The sequence below is a fragment of the Gorilla gorilla genome, chromosome 5 (assembly GCF_029281585.2).
Source record: "Gorilla gorilla gorilla isolate KB3781 chromosome 5, NHGRI_mGorGor1-v2.1_pri, whole genome shotgun sequence".
NCBI lineage: Eukaryota > Metazoa > Chordata > Mammalia > Primates > Hominidae > Gorilla > Gorilla gorilla.
The window spans coordinates 195690246-195704586 of NC_073229.2; positions in this window are offsets into that span (position 1 = coordinate 195690246).

Consider the following 14341-nt stretch of genomic DNA (forward strand, 5'->3'; position numbering starts at 1 on the left):
TTCCATATTTATACAGATAGCAGTGTAGATATTTCCATGTATATACAGATTGCGGTGTAGATATTTCCATGTTTATACAGATGGTGGTGTAGATACTTCCATGTTTATAGAGATGGCGGTGTAGATATTTCCATGTTTATAGAGATGGCGGTGTAGATATTTTCATGTTCGTACAGATAGCGTTGTAGAGATTTCAATGTTCATAGAGATCGTGATGTAGATATTTCCATGTTCATTCAGATGGCGGTGTAGATTTTTCCATGTTCATGGAGATGGCAGTGTAGATATTTCCGTGTTCATACAGATGGCGATGTAGTTATTTCCATGTTTTTAGAGATGGCGGTGTACATATTTCCATGTTCATACAGATGGCGGTGTAGATATTTCCATGTTTATAGAGATAGCGGTGTAGATATTTCCTTGTTTAAACAGATGTCGGTGCAGATATTTCCATGTTTTTAGAGATGGCAGTCTAGATATTTCCATGTTTATAGAGATAGCGGTGTAGGTATTTCCATGTTTATAGAGAGAGCAGTCTAGATATTTCCATGTTCATAGAGATAGCGGTGTAGTTATTTCCATGTTTATAGAGATAGCAGTGTAGATATTTCTATGTTTATACAGATATTGGTGTAGATATTTCCATTTTTATACAGATAGCGTTGTGGATATTTCCATGTTTGTAGAGACAGCGGTGTAGATATTTCTATATTTATAGAGATAGCGGTGTAGATATTTCCATGTTTATACAGATAGCGGTGTAGATATTTCCATGTTTATACTGGTAGCGGTGTAGATATTTCCATGTTTGTACATGTAGCGGTGAAGATATTTCCATATTTATACAGGTAGCGGTGCAGATATGTGAATTCATTAAATCTCTTTTTCTTTATAAATTACCCAGTCTTGGGTATGTCTTTTTCAACAGCATGGAAATTGACCAATACACTCGCTGTCCATGAATGATTCTCTGGTAGCCCTCTTGCATTGTTATAAAGAATTCCTGAGGCTGGGTAATTTATAAAGAAATGAGGTTTATTTCGCTCCTTGTTCTGAAGGCTGTACGTGAGGCATAGTACTGGCACCTGCTTCCAGGGAGGGCCTCAGGAACCTTCCAATCATGGTGGAAAGTGAAGGGAAACCAGCATGTCACATGGTGAGAGAGGAAGCAAGAGAGACAGGGAGGAGGTGTCAGTCTCTTTTAAACAACCAGATATCACATGAACTCACAGGGTAAGAACTCATTGATTACCAAGAGGACAGCACCAAGCCATTCAGTAGGCACCTATCTCCAACATTGGGGATCACATTTTAACATGAGATTTGAAGGGGACAAACATCCAAACTATGTCAGATACCAAAGCTGACAATGCTTAGGATCTTTAGCTGTTCCAGGTTCTGGGAAAAGGGAGAGAGTTAGCTTCCCTTGTCTATGCTGTGGTACTCCATATTATATTAGTAATTATTGTTCTCTAAAGGTTCTTAAAAGCAAATAAACAAATGCAAGGCAAAACATATGAAATGCAAGGCAAGAAGTACGAAATGCAAGGCAAATGCATTAAAAACTTTTGAGTGTTAATATATAGATTTTATTTTATCTTTTTAATTTCTTTTGCTTAACCAAATAGATTATGTAGTTTTGATTAACTGGCCATGAAATAGCTCTGCCTACATAGAATTTCCCATGAATAATTGGTTGTGGAGACTTTTATGTGTGACCCAAATCCTCCCTCAAAACTGAAGTTTGCCCAGCTATTGGGAGTGTTGGCAAATCATGCCTCTCAGCTGATTCTCTCTAGAATTTATTCTCAGCAGATCTAATTAATAACTTGTCAAGCTGATGTCCATCCTTGGGGACAACTCGTATCTGAAGAATGGCCAGTGAAAGGTATTAAAACTCCATACTCCTGCCTCAATTTAGGGCAACTCTGAAGGGTCACCCCAGCTTCTCAGCTTCCCCTTGAGATTAGCTGAGGTATTTGTTGTGACTGCCTCACATCTCAACTCCCTTTATCCAATTCAGCTTTTTCGCCACAGTTGTTGGTTCCTAGGATTTTACCCAGTTAAATGTTCTCTACACAAATCTCTATCTCAAATCTGCTTTACAGGGAATGTGGCCTCAGACAGGCTTTCATTAGGTTCTGGACATAACTCTCATTAGTCATTGATATGATTCGGCTGTGTCTCCACTCGAATCTCACCTTGATTGTAATTATCCCCGCATGTCAAGGATGGAGTCAGGTGGAGATAATTGAATCATAGGGGCGGGTTCCCCCTACTGTTCTCCTGGTAGCGAATAAGTCTCACGAGATCTGATGGTTTTCAAATGGGAGTTTCCCTACACAAGCTTTCTTCTCTGCTACCATTTAAGATGTGCCTTTGCTTCTTTTTTGCCTTCTGCCGTGACTGTGAGGCCTCCCCAGCCATGTGGAATTGTGAGTTCATTAAACATCTGTCCTTTATGAATTACCCGGTCTTGGGTATGACTTTATTAGTAGCATGAGAACAAACTAGTACAGTCTGTTCTATAAGCCCAAGTCGGATCACAGAGTCCTGCTTTTTGTTTCTTTTTTTTTTCTAGCCCATATTTCTACTAAAACTTGACTCATATAGACTTAAAACAAAATAATTAAGCATGGCTAATATTTATTTAATATTTTATACGTGTCAGGTACTGTATTTTGTAACTTATCTTTTAATAACCTTTCCAAATCTCTAAAAGGAGAATTCTGCTCTTTTATAGAGAAAATAAGGATGGCTCTGAAAATGTTAGTATTAGGGGAAGTAGGGTGAGGGACATAGGGGGCACTTTGTGTTATTTGTGCATTTTACTGTCAGTCTAAAATCAGGTCAAAATAAAAATTAAAAAAAGTGAGTAGTAGAAGCAGGTTGTTAAGATTTTCAGTGTGACTCTAGAATTTTTTTGTTTGTTGTTTGTTTTGGAGTGTAGTGCTAAGATCTCTGCTCACTGCAACCTCCACTTCCCAGGCTCAAGCAATTCTCTTGCCTCAGTCTCCCAAGTAGCTGGGATTATAGGTGCCCGCCACCACACCCAGCTAATTTTTGTATTTTTTTTTTTAAGTAGAGATGGGGTTTCAGCACGTTGGCCAGGCCAGTCTCCAACTCCTGACTTCAAGTCATCCACCCGCCTCAGCCCCGCAAAGTGCTAGGATTATAGGCATGAGCCACCACTCCTGGCCCAAAGTTCATATTTTAACTACTAACCTAAATTATTTTAAAAACAAAAGTCTCCTTGGACTCAAACCAGGTCAGAGTGACATGATCATGTGCCTGTTTTGTGCAGGGTGAAGTGAGATTATCATCTAGGAAATAGCTGAAATGTCTTGTTGTGGGCATAAATATTTCATATAAATTCTAAGCTTCATATTAGCACTTAGATTATAATTATCTAAAGAATAGAGAACAATTTCATATAATTTTCAGTGTATCAGGCGAATCAAAAGTATACATACAAGCATGCAGATGAATTTCAGTGAATATAGTGGTGACAATGCTCAACAGAATATGTGTCCCCCACCCCATCCCTGCTTCTTGCTCTTTCACTGTCCTAAAGATAGAACAAAATGGTTCAGGCATCCAGCTTGTCCCCTTCACACTTCACACTTTTACTTAATAGCAGCTTATCTTTAACACTTTGTCATCTTTAAGATGTTGCTAATTCTTTCTGGTAGATCCCAGGACTGAGGATGAGGAAGAATGATTTTATTTAAATAAGGTTGCTTAATTAAAAAACAATTTTTTTTGGTTTTAAAATATTTTCATTATTTTATAAAATTTTTGTGGGTACATAGGAGGTTTATATATTTGTGGGGTACATGAGATGTTTTGATACAGGCATGCAGTGTGAAATAATCACGTCATGAGGAATGGGCTTTCCATCCCCTCAAGCATTTATCCTCTGAGTTAAAAACTATTCAATTGGCTGGGTGCGGTGGCTCACGCCTGTAGTCCCAGCTGTTTGGGAGGCCAAGGTGGGCGGATCACCTGAGGTCAGGAGTTTGAGACCAGCCTGGCCAACATGATGAAACCCCATTTCTACTAAAAATACAAAAATTAGCCAGGTGTGGTGGCGAGTGCCTGTCATCCCAGCTACTCGGGAGGCTGAGACAGGAGAATCATTTGAACCTGGGAGGTGGAGGTTACAGTGAGCTGAGATCATGCCATTGTACTCCAGCCTGAGTGACAAGAGTGAAACTCCATGTCAAAAACAAACAAAAATCAATTACTTTCTTTAAGTTATTAAAATTAAACATTGTAAATGATTTTTTTCCCAAAGCTTTTTCAAAGAAAAAAAAAAGTAGAAACAAAGACACTTTCTACTGATTTCCAACATGGTGACTCTGTATTTCTAGCATGTGTTAAGGTAAAAAATTGATTTTATGTTTAATACAAAACATAGCATAATGTAATGAAAAGCAAGATTGTAATGATAAAGGAAAATAACACTAGTGCTAATTTTTTTCAATTTGAAGCATTGGATTAAAATGAATTGGGTTATATTCCAACATGTTTATATTGAATTTCTTTTTTCTCCAATTGGTTTCTTTTTATTAATGGGGGAGTGTTGCATTTGTATAAGGTTTCCCTATTATATTTAATTGTTTTGAGATGCTTTTAATATGAAGTTTTTATGTTTTCTTTTTGATGTATACATGTTATGCTTTTATGCTGAATTTGATAATTGGTGCTGTATATGCAAAGCAAATGTAATTTCCCAGCTTTTATTTTTTAAAGCCCTGGGAAGCAACATAATAAAGTAGAAATAGTATCAAGACAGGAGTTAGAATACCTGGATTCTAAAATTTAAATCAAATTAGGATCTAGTGACATTATAGGTGTTCCTTGATCTTCTGATGACCTGATTCCTGAAAAGAAAAATAAAATAATCTATAAATTGTTTCTAATTCTAAAACTCTATCAATCCTATTTTTAAAATTATAATTAGTTGAACTCTATAAGGTCACAAAAATCCCTATTAAGAAACTAAAATAAAATTTTATCATATCTTAAAAAGACTCTGATCTTTTTTTATATGCTGACATGAATTCTAATTATTTTTGAGCCCCTAAAAAACATTTAAGATCACAGTTTATGTTTTATTATTGACTTTCAGATAATTAACATTTTACTGATAGATATGAACAAATCTACTCTAACAGAGATAGTCATTAGTTTATTTCTCTCTTTTCAGTATCAATAAAAAGTATCGATTTACCAATAACAATGAATTAATTGCCTGAAATAAATGAAACGTAAGCAGCAAAAGTGAACCTTTTAGTATAACTCTTCTTGTAAACATTGACTTAGTTCAAAGGGAGCTTATCTTTAAAAAAAAGCGCTAATTCATGTCTATTGGTATAGATATCATCTTTTGTTCCTTGAAAATAGATCCTACTATACTCCAGACACTATGCCACTAGGTGCAGATATTAACACAAATAGCAGGTGATCATTGTCCTCATGGAGTTTATTTTAAAGAGAACAAAGTGAGACAAAGGCACACAAGCAAAGAACTACAATACAAAGGGGATGGCATCTGACTCAGCATGGAGATGTCACGGAAGGTGTTGTTTTGCTTAGGTTTTGAAGTGTGGGTAGGAGATGGCCCATGTTGAGAGTGGGAACTGGGAATTAAAAAGATGAGGAGGTCTCTGCAAATCTACATGGATGGGAAGTAGCATGCTGATGTGGGAAACAACTAAAAAGTTCCAGAATGCATGGTTTATAAAGCGTGAGTCAGAGAGGGCTAGACCAGTAGCCAGATCAAGGATATCTCAGATGTTATAGTCATGAATTAGTGCATTGACCTGCAGGCCATGGGAGTCACTGAAGGTTTCAGTCAGGTAAGTGAGCTGATCAGAACAGTCCTTTAGATAGGCCGCTCTTTTGGCTGTAAGGGGGACACGTTTGAAGTAGGGCTATAGCTAAAAATATACAGACACTTCCTCTTGTCTACAGCCCTGCTGGCATCTGTTGTATTTTGACTTTTTAATAATAGCCATTCCAACCGGTATGAAATGGTATCTCATTGTGTTTTGATTTGCATTTTTCTGATGATTAGTGATTCTAAGCATTTTTTTTTTTCGTGTATTTGTTGGCCATTTGTATGTGTTCTTTTGAGAAGTGTTTGTTCATGTCCTTTGCCCATTTTTTAATTGGGTTATTTTTTTTCTAATTAATTTAAGTTCCCTGTAGATTCTGGATACTAAAAAACAAACAAAAACCAGAAGTAAATAAATTCTCAGGACACACACACCCACACCCACACCCACACCCACAGAGAGAGAGAGCGCCTAGGTAAGAGGCCACCAACCACCAGGGTCTAAACTGGGAACACTTTCTAGTACAGAATGAATGGAAAGGATTCATGAAATATCTAGAAAGTAACGTTAATGAGATTTACATGTATGGAGTGAATGAGGAGAAACAGGGATCATTCAGGATTCTGGTGGGAATAACAGGTTGAGCCATTAGTTGAAATTTTGAAGTGGGAGAAGGAGAGGGAGTTTTAGGGAGAAAGATGAGTTGTTTTTTAGGTATTTCAAACCCTTGAAGCTTCTATGGGACATCGAAGTGGAAATAACAGTCTGTGGGTTGGGACAATAAAGAAAGAAATTGGTTGAAGACTAGGGGAAGAGTATAGAGCAAAGAAATATTTAAGATAATAAACATATAGAGATAGCTGAAAATGTGGGACTGGATTACAAAGGAAGAATGATTTAGTTATGAAGCCCAAGGGCTGACAGGAATGGGTGACTAGTCGAGGAGTTCATATGCATCTGTTATTGTATGAATAAAAAAAATTATCTGTTCCTTCCTAAAGATATCTTCAACCTGTTTTTGGATACATATGGGCACTGCTTTTCACTCTCTTAGCCCCATTTCTTGTTTTAGCCTCTGCTGTAGCAATCAGTTCTGCACAGGCTTTGACCCAGGCTTTGACTAGTTGGTGCAGGTGTGATATGACACTTACCTGGAATGGCCCACAGTTTGTGGCTGCTCTCACTTAAGCAGGTGGGATGCTCATGTAGGTGTAACCTAGAAGCTTGGTAGAGTTTATGCCCATGGGGCAACCTGTGACCACTCAAAAATAAAGCCCTTTCCTCCTCCCAGATTGAGGAGTCTTGCATTATGTAATAAAACTCCTTAGAAGGCCTATTAGGTTCCAATACAGCATTAGGCAACTTGATAAGGTATCCCATCATCAGCCTTCCTTTCTTCCCTCATTCCTCTGCCTCTCACTCTTTCTTCCTAAGTTAACTTCTTAGATAAAATGCCAACTTTCTAAATTTTGTTTCACATCAGGGAAAATAATTGTATATCCCATTTCAAAAGCACATAAAAAGGTTACTGTATAGAAAATTTGTCTTTAATAGATTAAGCTGTAATTTTCCAAATACTTTAAAATTTTATTTCAGATACGTTTTTCATTTTTATAAGCTTCATCTAAAAGCAGAGTTCACCTAAGAATATACCTAAGAGCATATTACATAAAATATATTTTATATTTCAGTAGTTTAGCTGGGATTCTTTCAAAATTGAGAGGATCTACAAATATTTCTAACACATTAGTTTTCAGTCTTAAGGCTGAGTCAAGAACAAAGCTCCTAAACTTTGCACTGGTGATTGAGAACATTTTAAAATTGTTATTTAATTCATTAATTTATTTTTAAAAAATTTTCACATTGTAATTATATAGATTTATAGGATACAATTTGATGTTTCAATGAATATGTATGTTGTCTAATGATCCAATAAGGATAGTTAGTGTATTAATTACCTCATGCATTTATCATTTCTTTTTAATAAGAAATTTCAAAATCCTTTCTTCTAGATACTTTGTAATATACAATACTTTACTTTTAACTATAGTCACCCTGCTTTGCAAAGAACACTACAACTTATTCTTCCTATATAATTGTGATTTCATAACTGTTAACCAATCTACCTCCATTTTACCCTCCCCACTTCTTCCTCACTGTTTGGTAACCACTATTCTACTCTACTTCTCTATTAATATTTTTTTTTTTTAAGATTCCACATATGAGAGAGATCATGCGTTATTTGCTTTCTGTGTCTGGCTTATTTCACTTAACATTGTATCCTACAGGGTCATCCATGTTGTTGCAACTGGCAGAATTTCATTCATTTTTATGGCTGAATAGTATTTCATTGTGTGTGTGTCCATATATATATATATATATATAATTTTATGTATAATTATAATTACACATAAAATTATATGTAATTATAAATAATTTTATGTATAATTACACATAAAATTATATATAATTATAATTATATATAATTATATATATAATAATATATATTATATGTAATATATAAAATATACATAATATACATTATGTATATTATATATAATATATATAATGTATATTATATATATTACACATTATATGTATTATATATAATATACATAATATATATTATATATAATATACATAATATATGTTATATATAATATACATAATATATATTATGTATAATATACATAATATATATTATATATATATAATTCACTTGTTTGTTTTTAGACACATAGGTTGATTCCATATCTGATTATTATAAATAGTGCTACAGTAAACATAAGAGTGCAGATATTTATCAAACACAATGATTTCATTTCCTATGGATATATACCCAGTAGTGGGATTGCTGGGTTATGTGATCGAATGATTGTTTTTTTTGTTTTTTTTTTTTATTTTTTAGCAAACTTCCATAAAGTTTTGCTTAATGGTTGTACTAGTTTACAACCCCATCAACAGTGTGTAAGTGTTCCCTTTTCTCCACTTCCTTGCCAACTCTTGTTATCTTTTACCTTTTTGGTAATAGCCATTCTAATGGGTGAACTGGTATCTCATTGCGGTTTTGATTTGCATTTCCCTGATGGTTAGTGATGTTGAACATGATTTTATTATATATTCGTCTTGACAATTTCTATATTTTCTCTTGTGGCATTTCTTTTAGTTTATTTTGTCCTTTTTTTTTTTTTTTTTTTTTTTTTTGCGAAGGAGTCTTGCTCTGTTGCCCAAGCTGGAGTGCAGTGGTGCAATCGGGGCTCACGGCAACCTCCATCTCCCTGGTTCAAGCAATTCCCCTGCCTCAGCCTGCTGAGTAGCTGGGGTTACAGGCACACGCCATCATGTTTGGCTAAATTTTTGTATTTTTAGTAGAGAAATGATTTCACCATATTGGTCAGGCTGGTCTCAAACTCCTGACCTCAGGCAATCCGCCTGCCTCAGCCTCCCAGTTTTGCCCATTTTTAAATAAGTTATTTATGTTTTTGCTGTTGAGTTGTTTAAGTTTGTTATATAATCTGGGCATTAACTCCTTAGCAGATGTATAGTTTGCAAATATTGTATCCCATTCTGTAAGTTGTTTTTTCACTCTGTTAAGTTTCCTTTGCTGTGCAAAAGCATTTTAGTTTGATGAAACCCCATTTATCTATTTTTGCTTTTGTTGCCTGTGCTTTTGACGTCTCATTTAAAAAATCCTTGTACAACCCAAAGTTATAGAGAATTTCCCACATGTTATCTTCTAGTAGTTTTTCATAGTTTTCAATCTTACCTTTAGGTCTTTAATCGCATTTGAGTTGATTTTTGTATAAGGTAAAAGATAGGGGTCTAATTTCATTATCCCACATGTAGATATCCAATCTTCTCAGTACCATTTAATGAAGAGACTGTCTTTACCCCTGTGTGTGCTCTTGACTCCTTTTTTGAAAATCAGTTGACTTTAGGTATGAGAATTTATTTCTGAGCTGTATATTCTCTTCCATTGGTCTATGTGTTTGCTTTATGGCAGTGCCATGCTGTTTTGCTTACTATGGCTTTGTAGTATATTTTGAAGTCAGGTAGTGTGGTGCCTCCAGCTTTGTTATTTTTGCACAGGATTGCTTTGGTTATTTGGGGTCTTTTCTGGTTTCATACAAATTTTAGGGTACTTTTTTCTATTTCTGTGAAGAATTTCATTGGTATTTTGATAGGGATTGCATTGAATCTGTAGGACATTTTGTTAGTATGGTCATTTCAATAGTATCAATTCTTCCATTCCATGAGTATATAGTGTCCATTTTTTGTGGATCGTAAATTTTCCCATCAATGTGTTATAGTTTTCATTGTAGAGATCTTTCACGACCTTGATTAAATTTATCTGCAGATTTCTTGGTAGCTATTGTAAATGGAATTCCTTTCTTGATGACTTTTTCAGATAGTTCACTATTAGTGTATAGAAACACCACTGAATTTTCTGTGTTGATTTTGTATACTACAACTTTACTGAATTTATTTATTATTTCTAGTAGTTTTTGGTCAAGTCTTTAGGGTTCTCACTCTATATAAGTATATATAGAAAGAACCCTAAAGAGAGAGAGATCATATATATCTATATGATCATATATACAGATGTATACATATGTATGTGAGATCACATTTTCTACAAACAGAAACAATCTGACTTCCTTCTTTCCAGTTTGGATCCCTCTTATTTATTTCTTTTGTCTAATTGCTCTGGCTCTGACCTCCAGTACTATGCTAAATAGAAGTGGTAGAAGTTGACATCCTTGTCTTCCTCCATATCATAGAGGAAAAGCATTTAACTATTCACCATAAATAAGATGTTAGCTGTGGGTTTGTCACATATGGCCTTTACTGCATTGAGGTACACTCCTATACCTACTTTCTTGACAGTTTTTATCATAAAGGAATGTTGACTTTTGTCAAGTGTTCTTTTTGCATCTGTTGAAATGATCACATGGTTTTTGTTCTTCTTTCTATTGTGGTGGTGTATCATATTTACTGATTTGTGCATGTTAAGCCATCCTTTCATCCCTGGGATGAACCTCACTTGATTATAGTGAATACTCTTTTTAGTGTGCTGTCGAAGTCAGTTCACTTGTATCTTGTTGAGAATTTTTGTATCTATGTTCTTCAGGAATATTGGCCTGTTACTTTCATTTTGTACGTGTCTTTGTCTGGTTTTAGAATCAGGATATTGCGAGCCTCATAAGATGAGTATGGAAGTATTCCTTCCTCATTACTTTTGTGGAAAAGTTTGTGGAGAATTGGTAGTTATTCTTTAACTGTTTGGTAGAATTCAGCAGTGAAGACATCAGGTCCTGGGTGTTGGTTGTTGTTGTTGTTGTTTTGATGGAAGATGTTTTATTATTGATTCAATTTCCAAACTCATTATTGATGTGTTCAGATGTTATATTTCCTCACAATTTAATCTGGGTAGTTGTATGTGTGCAGAAATTTATTCATTTTATTCTACATTATCAAATTTGTTGGCATATAGTTATGAGTAATGTCTTACAATCCCTTCTATTTCTGTGGTGTATCAGTTGTAATGTCTCCTTTTTCATCTTTTATTTATTTGAATTTTCTCTCCTTTTGTCTTAGTTTAGCTAAAGGTTTGTCAGTTTTACCTTTACACTTTGTCTTATTTATCTTTTGAAATATTTTTTAGTGTCTGTTTCCTTTATATCTGCTGTGAGCTTTATTATTTCCTTCCTTCTACCAATTTTGGGTTTAGTTTGTTTTTGATGTTCTAGTTACTTGAAGTGTATAATTTTGCTTTGTGATTTGAAAATCTTTCTTCTTTTTTGGTGTAGGCTTTTATTGCTATAAATTTCCCTCTTAGAACTGCTTTTGCTACGTTCCATAGGTTTGGGTATGTTGGATTTTCATTCTTACTTGTCTCAGTGACTTTTGACATTTTCCTATTAATGTCTTAATGAGACCTATTGATTTCTTGGGTGCATGCTATTTAATTTCCATGTTTTTATAAAATTTCCAAGGGCTTTCCTGTTGTTGATTTCTGGCTTTATATCCCTGTAATCAGAAAAGATACTTCATATGATATCTGTCTTCTTAAGTTTGTTAAGACTTATTATGTGTCATAATGTATGATTGGTCCTAGAGAATGTTTGGTGTACAGTTGAGAATAATTTGTATTCTGCAGCTGTTGGATGATGTATTAGTCTGTTTTCATACTGCTGATAAAGACATACCCGAGACTGGGTAATTTACAGAGAAAAAGAGGTTTAGTGGACTCATAGTTCCACGTGGCTGGGGAGGTCTCCCAATCATGATGGAAGGCGAAAGACACATCTTACATGGTAGCAAACAAAATAGAATTGAGAACCAAGTGAAAGGGTTCCCCCTTATAAAACCATCAGATCTTGTTAGACGTATTCACTACCACAAGAACAGTATGGGGGAACCGCCCCCATGATTCAATTATCTCCCACTGGTTCCCTCCCACAACATGTATGAATTATGGGAGCTATAATCAAGATGAGATTTCGGTGGGGATATACAGCCAAACCATATCAGGTGAGATCTTCTTTACCTGCTAGGTCCATTTGGTCTATGGGATAGTTTGAGTCTGTCATTTTTTGGTTGATTTTCTCTTCATAGAATCTGTCCATTTTTAAAATGGAGTGTTGAAATTTCCTACTAATATTGTATTGCAGTCTATCTCTACCTTTAAATCTAATATTTGCTTTATATATCTGGTTGTTCTGGTGTTGGGTACATATATCGTTACACCTAAGTAATATATATGTTATGTCCTCTTATTGAATTGGGCCTTTTATCATTTCATTATACAGTGACATTCTTTTTTTATATAGTTTTTTTATTTAAAGCCTTTTAAAATATGACATGACTGTGGCTACTCCTGCTTGCTTTTCATTTGTTTGCATAAAATATATTTTTCCATCTCTTCACTTTCAGTCTATTTGTCTTTAATAGTGAGGTAAGTATCATGTAGGCAGCATATAGGTGGGTTTTGCTATCTGAATCCATTCATCCACTTTATATCTTTTAAGTAGAGTTTAATCCACTTCTATTCAAGTTTATTATTGATAAATTAGGACTTCCTTCTACCATTTCATTAGTTGTTTTTTAGATTACTTGTTCACTTCTTCCTTTCTTATTGTTTATCCCTCTAGTTTGGTGGTTTTCTGTGGTGCTAAGCTTTGTTTCTTTTCCCTTTTTTGGTGTGTGTGTGTGTATCTGCTGTAATTTCTTTCTTTCTGGTTAGTGAAACTAACATACAGAGTCCTGTATTTGTAACAGACTATTTTACACTGATAACAACTTAACTTCTGTCACATAAAAATACTCTTGACTTCTCCCCCCCACACACACAATTTATATTTTTGTTACCTTACATTGCATCTTTATGAATGGTAGACTCCATGGAACATAGGATCTATGTCACAACTAAATCAATTATTTAATGGCAGCATTAAAGCAGCCCAAAGAATGTGAAAAACTGGTGTGGGTGTATTTAACTTTTTAAAAACTATGTTTCATAATGGTTTCATTAAAAAGTCTTTATCAGTTTGCTAATGCCTAATTTTTACAACCAGCCACCATAGATTTTACAGGATAAATATATTATTTCAGTGGTAATTGAAGCAGAATTTTTGTTGCTCTTCTTACCCTTAGAGATTGTGTATTATCCTCAGACGTAATTCTTTGATTTTTTTTTTCTTTTCATGTTGTTACACATAGTTACCAACAATCAACGTGAGAATAACCTTTGAATATTTTCAAGCATTAAGATTTGTTTATACAGCTGCAGAATTAGACAACCAACACTCTTGGGTCCTTACCTCTCAGCATACACCTGATTATTAACTTAAAGGTATGATGGGAAAAGTATCAATTTTTGTTGGTCACCTAGATTTGGAAATATGTAATAACTATAAGCTTGGGTCTGCTTCTTCAGAAGCCTAGGAATTGGAGTGATGGTTCTCTGAAGAGGCTGGAAACAAAGTATGTGTTTCCAGAAGGCTTAATAGAATATGTTGAGACATAGGCCATTAACACAAAAGTGAAAGAAATGCAGAAAATATATGAAAGTAAGGATTTGAGAAGGGAAATTTTATTTTTAAGTCTAAGATTCCTATGAATTATATGAAAGTAAATGTCCTATCCTTAAAATTAGCCAAAGGAAGCACTTTACTTATCAATATGATATGACTTTTCATACTCTTATCTAAAGATATCCTAAACTAAGATCCAGTTTTCTAAGTAAAGACCTTTTACTCATGCTTTAAAGCATGTTAGATGATTCCTACCACATCACATCATGTTGTTTACATGTATGATTTAAACTGCATTTATTCTTCAACTCACTGGTTCCTTAGGCTTCTTATCTTTCCTTGCACGCTTAGATAATTTTATGTAAAATTGATTTTTAGAAGTTTAGTTGCTGGGCGTAGTGGCTGTCACCTGTAAACCCAGTACATTGGGAATTCAAGGCAGGTGGATTGCCTGAGTCTTGG